At 35.3% G+C, this 15,021-nt stretch overlaps 1 protein-coding gene and 1 long non-coding RNA gene across 4 annotated transcripts in view; one reads left to right on the top strand and one right to left on the bottom strand.

The window, feature by feature from the left end:
* The window catches only part of LOC113187325 (uncharacterized), a 132,906-nt gene that overhangs the window by 15,546 nt on the left and 102,339 nt on the right, over positions 1 to 15,021 (top strand). The window lies entirely within an intron of this gene.
* Positions 1 to 15,021, bottom strand: part of Hs3st5 (heparan sulfate-glucosamine 3-sulfotransferase 5) — a 159,191-nt gene that overhangs the window by 111,377 nt on the left and 32,793 nt on the right. For 2 of the 3 annotated variants that reach the window (XM_077801960.1, XM_026395061.2), the window contains one exon: positions 1,010 to 1,122. The gene's annotated coding sequence lies outside the window, so the exon portion shown is untranslated. The remainder of the gene's footprint in view (positions 1 to 1,009; positions 1,123 to 15,021) is intronic. The other variant, XM_077801961.1, reaches the window with a different exon arrangement.

Below are 15,021 nucleotides of genomic sequence, written 5' to 3'. Positions count from 1 at the left end.
TAGGCAGTGACCTGACATTGCAGGGCCGCTGTGTTCCTGTCTTGAGAATGGAGATCATGCCATCTACTGTCTAGCATATATTGAGAAAATTGAGATTACCATAATTGTTTTTTAAGTGTTCTTATCTATCAACTCAGTCTTTCACAATAACCCAATGAGATAGATAATATTATTATCCTCATTTTGGAGATCAGAAGATTATGGCATAGAAAGTTTTAACAAAAATCTTTGTCATGGTCACCCAACTGGTAATTGGCTGAGCGGGGAGCTCAAGCTCAGGCAGGCTGGCTCCAGAGTGTGCTCTGTCTGAACCTCTCACCTATGTTGCCTCTCTCCATCATCAGAGATTAGTCCATGCCTGTGTCCTCTTCCCTTGGAAATGGAAGTAAACAGTTGTTACACTGAGGATATAGGATGCACGCATGCAGAATAAAAAAAAACAATACATAATAGAAGTTGTCAGTGCTGGAAGAGAGTAATAACACAAGGTACATAGAAGTTTGGAAGAAGGGAAATTATGGGGGTGAGGGAAATCAGCAAGATTCTAGAACATGGAACTTGACTTTGGCCTTCAAGGGTAAACAGAACTAAAATTAGCAAAGAGAAATTGGGAAAGTCGTTTTAGATAATGGGAACAGCATAGACAAGAGATATCTGCATCCAGGAAGTAAGAATCAGTTTCAGTGATGGGGGAAAATTTCCATATGGGAGCATTGAGACTCGAGAGTGGGAGGAAAAGGTTTAAAACCATTTTGTAGAATGTTTAAAAGTCCAAAAGGATGGAAGACCTCCTGCTGGAAGCCCACTGGAGAATAAATTTCATTGTTATCAGCATGTCGTATGCACGTGTGTGTGTGTGTGTGTGTGTGTGTGTGTGTGTGCGTGCGTGCTCACTCCTGCCAACCAGCACTTCCAAGGGCTGATGAGACAGCAGGTGCAAGAGCTGAGTGGAAGTTGGGGAATTAGATAATGAACTGCTGAAGTGTGTGAAAATCTCCCATACACATACCTACTTTCAGACACTTCTCATTATTCCAGCAGCGATTATCTGGTTGGTGGATGTTCCATGGCCTCTCCTCACTTCCTGGCTGTCTTTTCAGTTTGCTCCCTGTCTGTTAGCACCTGAAAGCAAAGTGATTTTCCAAATTAGCCTTTTTGTTTTCCCTTAGTACCTGCAGTTAAATGTTTGTTGTGGAAAGAAGCCTATTATAGATGATAAGAACATTTTTTTATGGTACTTCCAGTCCCTTTATTAGACAATTGTTGACAAAGAACACAGATCACACTGGAGCTTAACCCTAGAATATGTAATTGTTAATTCTCTTAATCAAGAATGAGCTTGTAAATTGGGAACTATGCACAGGTACTTTCAGAGAATATTCTCAGTGCAGAACTTCATTTCATATTTGACTGCTGAGGTTTTTAGGTGAGAGTGGTTAAATGTGTTCTTTAAAATGTTATGTATTACATATCTTCAGACTAACTAACAAATGTAGATGGTCATCTTATGATCAATCATCTTATGTTGGATACTATTTGAATATATTAAGCAATTGCTAATTCTTTCTAAGTTATATACAGAACATTCAGAAGACCTGAGTCATTCTCTGGCTGCAGAGTTCATGTTTGAATCTAAAACTGAAGTGCTGTATTCGAGGGACAGAAAACAAGAAGGATATGGGAAAAAATGGAACAGATTGCAATGCCAAGCTCTTTTTTGAAAAGTAATATTTAAAAACTATTTCAGACTACTATTAAGAGTATATATGACACATAAGTAGATTATAGAAACCTAATACATCATTATCACTAATATATATTCAACAAAAGTAGACACAAAGATTTTTCTGTTCTAAAATAGTCAAAAAAATCCATCTTTTGCTTAAGTTCATTGGATGCAAACACGTTTGTGGTGCAGAAATGCATACACATACACACACTTTTTCAAGAAACAGAAAAGACCTAAAAAAAATTGTGTGCTTGGCTAATACTCAGCAACTGGATCTATTGTTTCTGTTCTCTGATTAATATATTTGCATAAATTATTTACAATTCTTTCACTTTAGTCCCTGTCCATTCTTTATCTCAAAACCGAATATTACCTGGGGTTCCAGAGAGAAAAATACCGTATCCAATCATTTCAGGACAAAACACAAGTCAACTTTGCCCAATTATTAGCCAAGAAAACTGGATCCATTGCTTGTGGATGGATCACTGGTACACTCACAGCCTAGCTGACTTCAATGTAAAATTACACCAAACAAGCCCCTACTTTTCTGCCCCTCAATCTGTTGGATAAAGTAGAATGGTTTTCAAAGACCCTATATAAATGGAAATATTGTAATTGTAAGTAATTAAAATGCTATACTCAAGAGGGCACTCAACAATTCGTTACACATAGAGCTCGAACCCCCAAAGGTAGTAGTACCTTCAATTAGTTCAGCATTTACAGCAGAAGATAAAGGTGACAATTAGTAATCGCAGATATTTAGTTCAATTAACAAAATAAGCTAACTTGCTTTCAAGTTGCCTTCTTTCCGAAGCAGGGCTTCTGCTCTCTTTTTAACATTGGTACTAACTCCAGAATATAAGAAAACAACAGATAATGGAAAAATACACTTCCTTCAAAGCTGTGGGTTGATGTACTTTAGCTTTATCAGGTATTCTAATTGAGTAGTTTGAACTAGGAAGTAGGCTATAGCAGTAAATGATTTAAAAGAAAGCCCTTTTTAATATATTTTGTAAAATTTTATCAACGTGCTCTTCACTTAACTTAAAATATTTCTTAAGAGTCAGAGTTTATGCTAAGTGTTAACATTGCACTGTAAGAACTGGAAGATTTAAAAAAATCTATATAGTTTGGGGTACATGTATCCACATTTCATGAAAGAAAAGATTTTTGGAGTTATTCTTCATTATTCTATAGTTGTATTTTTTTAATTGAATTGCAAAATTATTTAGACTTTTCTTGCTCAGAGCCTTCTTTATAAAGTACATAGCTTTTTATTTTTACAAACTATAACTAAAATACTAAATGGTGTTTCAGTTGTTGAAGTTTATCTTAAGTGCTTATAGACTAAATCACATGCTAAATTGGAAGTAGATCTAAAACACTAAACACAGTTTTGGATCTAAAAGACTATAGTAAAACAGATTTCTTTGCTCTGATTCAATATCAAATTGATAACCATGACCTGAGAAAAGGTTATCTCTTACCAGCTGCCACTTCAGGAAGATATATTTAGTCTTTCAGTTAAGTAGAGAAAAGAACTCATTAGAAAATGGTACAAGTGGTTTCAGAATGAGAAATCTCAAGTTACCAATTCCACTTTTAATGATTTGTTGCCTGAGCCCTGTACTTAATTAAAATGGTTATTTTAAATGCTTATATTTAAACATAATTACCTAAAGTTCAATGTTATTGCTTCATCCATTTTGAAATTTATTTATTTATAAAATCAATTCATAAAAATAGTTCAAAAGTGCTATAAAATTAATATCACAACATATCAGGATTATTTGCACCTTTTATTAGATTCAGTGGTGACTCAGAGTGAGTTGTTCACATTAGGTATCACTACAGGGTCTCTGGCATGGCTAATATATAATAGACTCAAATATTGATATGTCCTTGACAGTTCCTTTGCATTTACAATGTATACTTTGACATTCCAGGTAATATTGCTAAGTCTATTGCTAAGAATATGATTGTTGAATTTTAAAGAGATCTAAGTTGTAGGAATTAATTTTGACTTTAGTACATTTAAGAGTAGCTGCTGGTTTTAGTCAATGATTCATAAACATGCAACAATCAGTGTAATATAATTTCTTGTGAGTTAGACAAATAAGTGAACCTGAAAGTGTTTTCAAGAACAAGTTATGACTTTTAACTTCTACTTAAAAACACAGCATAGTCTATATACAAGGAACCTAAAAAGAGGGTGGGTTGTGAGGCACAACTTTTCCTAGTCTATAAAATCTGAGGCTATTCCAGTAGCCTTTCAGAGAGAGTTTCCTGGTGTGCTGAAGTATAATCCTTAGTGGGCATAGTGGGCAAAGTTTCTTAGCTTTGAACATTTCTCTACTTATGATGATTGGTATCATAGTTCAGGTACTGAATACTACTTGGTCCTGAGATGAATGCCTAATGAGGTGGAATTAGGCCTATGTTACACATGAATGAAGGGAAGCTTGTAGCAGTTGAGGTACTTTTCCAGTCTCACATAATTCATAAGTGATGGAGGAAGGATACAAACCCTCAGTCCCAGCTCTGCACCTCAGTGTTCCTAGCTCCCATCCCAAAGGGCTGGGGAAGGCGTTCTCTGTTGTGAGTTGTTTATATACACCCACTTCCTCCTCCCCACTGTCAGCACATCAACAGCACAGTGTTCTTCCATGCAGTAATATTGTGAGTTAACTGAAAGGCAAAGGCAACGTATTTGATTTGACCACTAGTAATTAAATTCTTTTGCTTCAATGTTTCCTTTCATACCAGTATGTGCAGAATTTCTAATATTGTGTTAAAACCTGGGCTTTGTAGTCTCCCAAGAACCTTAAAGGTTGGAGGAACTTGTTCCCCTCATTCTCTGACATTAGCTCAAACCTTTTTACATCCCCCCAATATGCAATTAGGTAGTTTTTAAATTTTTAACTTTTTTTTAGTTGTAGATGGACACAATACCTTTAATTAATTAATTATTAATTAATTATATGTGATGCAAAGGATCAAACCCAGTGCCTCATACATGCTAGGCAAGCGTTCTATCACTGAGCTACACCCCAGCCCACAATAAGGTATTTTAATGGAGATCAGACTGTAAAATCAGCTTCCATAAGTAAAGTGGTGTGGAATACTTCTCTCATTTTCACGCCAGTACTAATCTATAACACTCCTGGATGTCTCTAAGTCATACTGTATCTCAATCTTCTCTACTGCCATCTGTTTCTGTTTCTTCCAAACATTCTCTTTGGTTCCCATTCAAGAGCTAGACCTAAGTGAGTCTCTGTAAAGAATGTGGGTAGCCAATACAAATATCCCTTCTCTTTAGATAAGACAACATTATGACAAAGCTAATTATCTATTAATTTTTACTTTACAATTTGAAGAATCCACTGTCATATTAATTCTGGATAGCCCCAGAAGGTCCAAAAGATGTGAACTATCATAGAACAATCAAAATGAGGAGAGGCCATTTGAGGAACAAGAAGAGGCACATCTGGTTTGTTAATCTTGCTAAGGTCTTTAAATGCCACCTGTCTTCCCATTCTTCTCTGGCTAACATCATCCCTTAGGCTAAAAGCTTTAAAAATTATTTGGGGTCGGGCATGGGGGTGTAAAAAACTTCTTGAGAAACTAGTTTGAGATTTTAATTCTGTATTTCATCTGCCAGACACTGAAATGCAGTTAGCCGCAGCAAGTGTTCCTAATAGATAAGGGAATTGTCGCTTCACATATAATTACATTGAGTCTGACGGTGGACATAGCCAACCATCTCATCGTCACACTATTAGAAGTGTCAGGAAGTCTGAAAAGAAACCATTTCGAGGAGAGTCGGGGCTACTTTTATTTTACTTCAAACCAGGGTTATCATGGAATAAAACTGATAATTCTTGTGGGAAAATGATTTTTGGAAAATAAAAAAAAAGGGGAGTAAAGGGTATAAAAAACTGTCTGTTGTGACTGGCAGGAAGTTCAGGCATTTTGCGTTCTTTTTTGTTTCCTTTGGAATGTTAAACAGGTTGGGTTCTTTTTAAAAGAAAACATTTTATTCAGAACATTCTCCCATGAAAGCCCTCTTTGACAAAGTGTCAGTTTTTGATATATTAGTACATGTCTGCCTACATTTTATATTCAAAAAAAGACAAGTCGTGTTTGAACAACTTTTGACAAGCATGGGGATGCTTAAACTTCCATAGAACTGACTCTTTCCATGTAATGCTGTAGTCTGTCTTATACTTTCTATTCTGTACCATTTCATGACCTTTTCAATTATGCCAAATTGTGGTTGAAAAAAAATTGAAGAATAATTAGAACAGGAAAAGTCAACTCATCAATAAAAAACTTTTATTTATTTTTATGTGGTGCTGAGGATTGAACCCAGTGCCTGACATGTGCCAGGCAAGCATTCTACCACTGAGCTACAACCCCAGCATAAAATACTTTTAAACATATAATTCTGAAATTTACTGGGAAAGAGAACTACAGATACAGTCCTAAGTGAAAGTCATAAATGAGGAACAGGAAATAAGGCAAAGAAATTTCTAATCAACTACCCAAGGAATCTCAAAAATTCAGCCACCTCTTACTTAGATTTATCTACTAAATTACAAATTTCAAAATAAAATCCTCTGTTTACAGGCAATGCAGTGTCTCTCTACTGGAAATCCCACTTGGATTTCCATAGGCACTTCAAGACAACACTTATAAAACCTCTCCCGCTACCCCAAATTGCCAGTCCTCATGTGTCCCCCGTATTGCAATGCTATAGAATGAAGGTTGCTCTTGAGTTTCTTCTGCCCACTCTCTACTCTGCCCTTGTTCATTCATTCATCCAGAACCTTGTCTCATTCCTTCAACATTCAAGCTACTTCTTGTTGGTCCAGATTACTGACCCACTCAGTCAGACTAATTTCTCCTCTTTGTCTTGGTTTCACTTGGATGTCTTATCGTCAGAAAGATTCCTCCGACAATTTTGTCTCTGGGTCCTTTCTCTAGATCCTTAGTACACTGTTCTTGCCAATCAAAGTCCCTGTCCCATCTTGATGTGATTGCATATTTACTTGCCTGGACGGACTACCAGCTCTTCAGGGCTCAGCCATGTATTTCTTGTTTATTGTTAAATCTCTACTGCTTAGACCAGTAATTGGACTACTTGAGATGCTCTCACTTTGTTAAAAAATGATTAATGAGGACTGGTGAACAGCTCAGTGGTAGAACACTTGTCCAGCATTCATGAGGCTCTGGGTTCCATCCCCAGCATGTGCATGTGCGTACACACACACACACACACACACACACACACACACACAATGAGGGGGGAGAGGGAGAGAGAGATACATAAATGAATCACTTGGGTGAAAAGTTCATATATGATAGAAGCCTTTACTTTTTTCCCTTTTGGTGATAATAAAAACTGTTAAATTTAACCACATTTAAAAATAATTTGAGTTGACATGTGCTAATGCTCCCATTTGACTATTTCATTTAACTGGAACAACAAGTTTCATAAATTAGTTTTCTCAGACTAACTCTGTCTACAAAGAACAGCTCAAGGTAGACAATATAAACATTGGGCATAGAAGGATGTAAAGTTCTGGAATGCCATGCTTGGATTTGAATTTGAGACATAGAATTCCAATGGTGTCAAGGATGAACAGGAGCAGAAAAGATTTATGGAGACCAGTGCATACCACCTGATGTCACTGAAGCCTTTCCATGACATTATGGCTGGAGAAATTTTAGGTGAAGGCTGTGACTGGAAAAGGAGAAAATTTGAAATCAGTACCCATTAGTGGGCCAGAGAACTGGAGCTGGAGAATAGACCATCCTATGAATATTTTTTATTACATAATGAAGGGCTGTAATAATCAATATACTCTTGAAAGGGCCTTAAATCTAATGAAGCGGCTGTGCATAACTAAATTACAGCTATGACAAATTCAGGGAATTGGTTGAGAGTTCTTTGCATCCAAAATTCAAATAAGTAATCAAAATGAAATTACATCAGCTCCCCCTCAGACCACCTTTGAAATACAGGAGGCATTTATTAAGACTACCCAAAATAACATCATGACATAACTGCTTCCATATTTCATGAGTGCCTCTGGCTAAGGAGGAGGTTGGATGGAGCCAGGAAGGGGAGGGTATGTGAGGGGGAAGGAGGGAGAAAGGGAAGAAGCTCCTTGCAAGGAGATAAGTAGAACTCTTATTTTAAAAATTGCCTCAGCAGTACTTTTCTTAAGTCAAGATTAAAAATACGATGAGCTTACAGAATGCTATTCTCCACAGCAAAAGTAATATAAAAAACGATTTTTTATTCCCATATAAATTACTTAACACAGCTGCTCCTCGTTTTCCAGATTAGTGCTGGCACGGATGGGCCATTCTCTATAAAAGAGATTCGTTCTTGGTATTTTTCAGTCTCTAGCTTTCAGTATTTCTTTGTCTCTTAAAAGAGCTCTTATTTCATAATATATTTAAATACTTCACCAGGAATACACACGGAGTTGTTTGCACCGGCTCTCTTCTAGGCTTCCTGGGGGCAATCATGTGGATGGTAGCAGAAAACAATTTCAAGGACAATCATAATGATGAATAAATTACAGCATAGAGTACATTGTCTCCATTGAAGAAAGGCATTTGTCTTATGGAACTGTATTTCTGTGTTAAAAACAGTTCTCCCCATCCCCTACACCTGTCCAGAATACTTCTTTATCGAAATTCTCATTTCAAAAGAGTGCTTCACACTGATTTTGAGGAATGTGAGTTCTTCACAGTCTTTTCTGCAATATGCTTTTTATCAGATCAGCAGAAACAATGTGAAGACACCTGTCGCAATAATTTCAAATGTCTATCATCTACCAAATCATACATAAACGATCCATGTTTGCAATGTGGTCCTTGAATGAAGGACTTTTCCAAGACAAACAAATGCTGTCAAAAATATAAATATATGTCTTGTAAGAAAAAAGTCAGTCGTATCATTTGCAGAAACTTACAGTTTTTATTTTTATCTTTAATCAGAACCAAGAGAACATTTTGGAAAGAACTAATCTTGTTTTTCATTCACACAGAGAGTGATTTGTACATGCACGCCTACTCACAGGTATAGACATCATTCAACTAAACTTCACAGAGCTGAGGTTTGAAATGGAGTTGGATTGGCAGCAAAGCATTCATTGAATGTTACTCAAGGTAAATGATGAAAAGCATTCATCCCCTCACCCCATGCCAGCTCCCCCCAACAAGAACAAGTATAATTTTTGAACATGTATATATATATATATATTTTAAAGCATGGAGAAAGGCTCTGGGTTATAAATCTATTTTTATATCCTATATACCAATTCTTTTATGTGGTCTTAACTTATATGCTAGTCACACCCAAGAAATGGTAGGCTTCCCAGGTGATTCTACTGTGCTGCCAGAGTTGATAATTCTGCTCTAAAACCTTCTTCTGCACCATGATTTAGTGATCACCTCCTACCCATTTTCCATTCTGTTCTTGGCACCGCCTCATTTCCCTCATAACCTTGGTGCTTTCTCTGGATCAAAACTTATGCTGAATTTCCCTATTCCATTTCCATCTCCTCTCCTTAGAGCTGTAATGCAATCTTATTGTAGTTTGAATGGAAGTATCAGACATTTTAACATTCAGGTTTAAGGAAACAAGTATGTATCAAAATAAGGCTCAGATTATTATTTACAAGACTACTACTGAAAATAGCTAGTGAAGGAAAAATGTATCCTCTCATCTCCAGGCATCCCTTTGAATTCCTTCTATTTCAGACTTAAACATAAGTTAACATAATGACACAGCATTATGATCATTCAGGTATTCCTAAAGGTTTTTTATAAGTGTGTGCAGTATTCAAGTATGGCTCAAATGGATCCAACTACCCTGCTGCTACTAATGTAAAGCATTATATTCTATGATAGTATGGCTAAGGTTAGCAATATCCAAGCTTCAAAGAACAATAAAGAACATTCTTAAATGTACTTTATGTCTAAACTACTGTGGCACCTGGTGGTGTACTTTATCAGCACTTTATTGGTTTCAAAAGAATAAAAACAAACACTGAGGTCCTTACTCTGAAATCCATTTCTAGAATTTATTTTACTACAAAAAACTTAGTCCTCTGAGAGGTGTTCTAGTTACAAAAGAAAAATTTATTTTTGTAAGTTTTCTATTTTAAAAGGTGTATTTATTTAACACTTTAAGTTTGTAAATGTGCATTAGATCTGTGAAATCTTACTTTTTCCATGAGCAGGAGGGTAAACCCCAAAGAAGGAAACTTACTGAAATAAGAATGCTTTTCTGTACTGGCCAAAGGTGGTGCATTTATACATTTATGTGGGAAGACAGAAAGACATCCAAACCTTTGTTAGAACATGAAAAAAAATTGGAATAAACCCTATTTGCTTTCAACATTGTTTGTAGTGGTTATTTATTTATTTACCAAATTACTTATTTATTGATGTTTAAAAAGAAAAACACTTTTTATTTCTTTTGTTTAAGCATACAACTATAGGCAACTGATACCAGTGCTTCCCTTAGATGTTTTAATTTAAGATTTTATATACATGAACATAAGCTGCCTGATAATAGTAAAGGAATATAAAGTATATTTCTAAAGCAATGAAAGAACAACCCGTTTTACCACATAATCAGTATGGACATTTCCTAAGAAATGGATAATTTAGATGTGAAAAATGATTAATCATAACCAAATGCATTTATCAATTAGCTTTGCATGTGTTAACAAAACAGCAATAAATAACACACACACAAACACACACACACACACACACACACACACACTCACACACATGGTGAATGGCCATGAACCAAAGTAAAATCTCTCCAATTATTTATGTAGAAAGGACCTAGTATTTCAATTTGCTTTCTCATACAGAAGGAAAACAGGAATGATGAAAAGAAAGAGACAAACACACACACACACACACACACACACACACACACACACACCACTAGAAGGTTCCCAGAACTGCCCTACTCATGCTTCCACAAACATTAAGGAAGAGAGCAGGCAATGGAACAGGGCCTTATTCAGAAGTGAATCACTGTGAAGCTGTAATTGCTCCATGTGATTTAGAATCTTCTTCTTCTTCTTCTTCTTTTATTTTTGAACAGAATGAAAATTTTTAGAGACAAAGTTCATAAAAGCAAATAAATTATTACAAGACAATAATAAATCAAAGAAAAATTCCAATAGACCTTATGATTGCTGTATATATATATATATATATATATATATATATATATATATATAACCCTATGACCAGTGTGATTCTGCAATCTGTACAATTAGAAAAATGAGAAATTATACCCCAATGATTTAAATGTATGAATTGCCAAGATCATTGTAATGTCATGTGTAGCTAATAAAAAAAAATAAAATTAAATTTAAAAAAAGAAAAATTCCTTCAAGCTAAGACTGTTGTCTTTATGAAAAGCTTGTATTTTTAAAGATGAGGAAGAAGAAAGGATTTTATAAAAACCAAGTTGGTCAAAAGGTAGTCAAAGAAGAGTCCTTCATGTATTTTTTTTGGAAACAGAAATAATATTTACCACATATATGATAATCTGATATTTGACAAATATGCATTTTATCTCTTTTTTCCCACCACATATTCCCAGCCAGGAGATGGATATGTTGTCCAGGACAGAACTCTTTGGATGTGGGACATGGCTGGGAGCCTGCCATTTCCTGGTTAGCCTCATACTCCAGAATGTAAGCTCCATGAAAGTAGATTTTTTGTTTTTTGTTTGTTTCCCTGTTTTGCTCACTGCTCTCTTTAGCACATAAAATCCTGCCTAGCACTAGTAAGTGTGCAATGAATATTTGGAGTAAGAATAAACAAATGCAGTGCAGACCCCAAGTTCTTTACTTTTGGCAATTCTTTGTAGTTATTGACTGAGATGTTAGTATGTGCCAAATGCTAATCACTTAATATTAATCAATTAATACTCAAAAATCTATGTGATAAAGTCATTAGTATCTCAATTTTATTAGTAATATTATCCAAGATAGCATTAGGGAGGTCAGTAATGTGCATAAAGTCTTAGAACTTGTAAAAGGTAACTAGTAACCATGTTTAATTCCAAAGCCTAACTCTTACTATGCTAAACACTGGTTTGATCCTGGTTAATCAGTAACCCTGCTCCATTCATCATCTCAGAACCATCTTGGATTCTGACATTTTTATTTAAACCCTAGTCTAACTCTGGACTTGGAGGTCCTGTACTGCATACTATGCAAGTTCTGCTTTAACTCTTTTTAGTCTCCCCAGGACATCTTTCTGATGATATCTTAGTTTGCTTTAACAAAATACCATAGACTTGGTAGCTGAAAGAACAGATATTATTATTTTTTTTTCATGGTTTTGGAGGTTTGGAAGTCTAAGATCAGAGTGTCAGATGACCGGGTTCTGGTGCACATTCTTTTCCTGGCTTGTAGACAGCTATCTACTCATGTGTACTCATGGGGCCTAACCCTGGTATGTGCTAACAAATACTATGTCTCTCTTCCTCTTCTTATAAGGTCACTAATTTATCAGGTTAGAACTGCATCAATATGTTTTAATGTAACCTTAATAGCCTCTTGAAATCCCTATTTCCAAATACAGTCAGATATAGTTGGGGAGCTAGGGTTTCAACATAGGATTTGACAGTGGGGGACAATATTCAGTCAATAGTAAGTGTCCTTCTGAGCTAACTTGTCTAGGAAGTAACAAATATATTCCACTTATCTGCTTTAATCACATGTCATTGTCACACATGCCAGAATAACTTTTTACCTTTTGATTTTGTGCAGTGTTTGGACCTCGGTAATTTAGAGGTTAAGTATGCATACCTAGGACAAATGTGTATTAGATTTGAAGAACTATTAAAACTCTCTCAATAGCTAGGTTGTTCTGCCATTGTATGGTGGAATACAATAATAATCCTTCAGATGGTGCTTGATCTTTTCAAAACCTTCATTCCGGCACTCCATGATTGGAGTTAGCATTGCAGAACTAGGGTCATGGATTTGAAGCTTATATTTCTTTGTACTTTTGTGATCTGGAGAACATTGTGAAATTCATAAAATATATATTTTAGAATTATTGTTTTCCTGAGTCTGCCAAATAATAGATACCTGTTACTTCCCAAAGGGAAATTTCATAGGTACCATGTAGCCTGATATAGTTTGTAATGATTATCACATCTACATGCTGTTACTTACATGTAACTTTGAGAATCCCTGATCTGAACAGACAATGGACCACAGAGTTAGCATAACTCTAAAAGTATTCCTTGGGATATCATAAGTTTTTCTTGAAATGTTTCAGTTGAATCTTAGAATCAGAAATATATTCTGACCTAGTTATTACAAAGCTTTCTTGCCACGGGAAAAGAAAAGGAAACCCAGAACAGTATTTCTTTAGTAACAATGGCTTTGTTCTCTAAACTTGCATTAAGCTGCTAGTGATATGGTGGTAAACCTTGTAGAAAGGTAGAGAACGTGGCAGCATGGCCTGTACCAACATTTCAAAATGTGAATTTGGTAACTGTAGACATGACTAAAATGTCAAAGAGTCCTGGTACCACAATGTGAAAATTTTAAAAGACAGCTTTCTTTTTTGGGGCAAATATAAACTTTCTGATTCATGATCAATCCTTCTTCAGGGAACGTAAGGAAGTCTGATTATTTGGGTATGTGTGTGTGTGTGTTTGTACGCATGTGTGTGTGTGTATACATGCTATCTTAAATTTCAAAGTTCCTCTTGAGGAGAAATATTTATCTATATTTTTAATCTGCTTTCAATTTTAAGAAGCAATAATGAATTTTATTTTACATAAGATTAAAATTGCTAAAATGTAAATATCCACAGTAAATGCAAAACTATTATTTAAAACAAGTTGAGAATATGCAGGAGTAATATGCATCACACTATTAATGGAAATTTCTTGGAAATATTATAATAAGTTATCATTTTTGGATTTTCATATAATTAGGAGTATAACATGAATTATTTATATTAAAAAGAAGAGATTGGCAAGAAGGGTGTGGTGGCACATGTCTGCAATCCCAGTGACTTGGGAAGCTGAGACAGGAGAATCTCAAGTTTGAGGCCAGCCTCAGCAACTTAGCAAGACCTTAAGTAACTTAATGAGACACTGTCTCAAAAAATAAAATAGGCTGGGGATATGGTTCAGTGGTTAAGCAACCCTAACTTAATTCCCCAGTATTTCCCCTATGCCTCCCCCAAAAAGAGATGGGTCATTTTAAACAGCTGTCAAGCACTACATCTAGACAATAATGTAAAATTCAAGTGTAAAAATTAATTATTTTTGGCAATTTTTATTTAATTATTGAATAAAGATATCCACTATGAAATCTATATTTTCACTTTGGAGTTCTTTAAGATTTTTCTTTGGTCCTAGTAATATAAAATTTCTTCATAAATATAGTCTATTTTTATTCATTTTGTTGGTCTCTCCATAGTACCCTGAGTTAGATAATTCATGCTCTGTAATTCCAAGAATATTCCTTTGATGGATTTCCCTTCCACTTGTAAAATTTTTCTCATACTGGGGGATACTTACTATTCAGAAGTAAGATTCTTGGACTACTTTTTAAAATCTCTCCTATTTTCTATCTCTTTATCATTTTGGGGGTATTTGCTGAGACAATGCATCGATTTTACCTTTATTTACACTTTTATTTTGAATTTCATTTCTACGTTACAATTTTAATTTCCAGACATATCTTTTTTTTCTTTTCTAAGTGTGCCTGACTTTTAGTATATTCTTCTTCCATCTTTTCTCTTTACCTAGTCTCTCTTTCCTACAGGGTGTTACTGTTTCTGTGTCTGTTAAATTAGATGCCTTTCTGAAACATGTTGTGAATCCATTATTGTCTACTCATTTCTGAACCAAGAGCTTGTGTGAGTATAAAAAAAGAATCAACGGTGCCCTCTTTCTAGGGTGATCTAGCCAGACTATTTCTTCAGATAATCTCTGGTCTCACTGTTCTCAGGTTTTTCACTTTGGTCTGGGTATAGTCCCTAAAATGACTCTTTGAGTAATCTTCCTGGAGGAAATAGATTGCAGGATTCTCTGAGTCCAGTGGAGAAGACAGCTGTGATTCTTAACACTCTGTAGATAAATGCTTAGCTAAATTTATTATTTTCAGTGTGGTGTCCCTGTTATCTCTTCTGCCTGGTGTTCCCAAGTCCATGGCCTCTGTTTTCCCTAGTCATAAATAAAACTTCAGTTTCCTAACTGTATGAAT

Source organism: Urocitellus parryii, chromosome 8 (assembly GCF_045843805.1).
Source record: "Urocitellus parryii isolate mUroPar1 chromosome 8, mUroPar1.hap1, whole genome shotgun sequence".
Lineage (NCBI taxonomy): Eukaryota > Metazoa > Chordata > Mammalia > Rodentia > Sciuridae > Urocitellus > Urocitellus parryii.
This window is presented reverse-complemented; position numbering and strand designations above follow the sequence as displayed.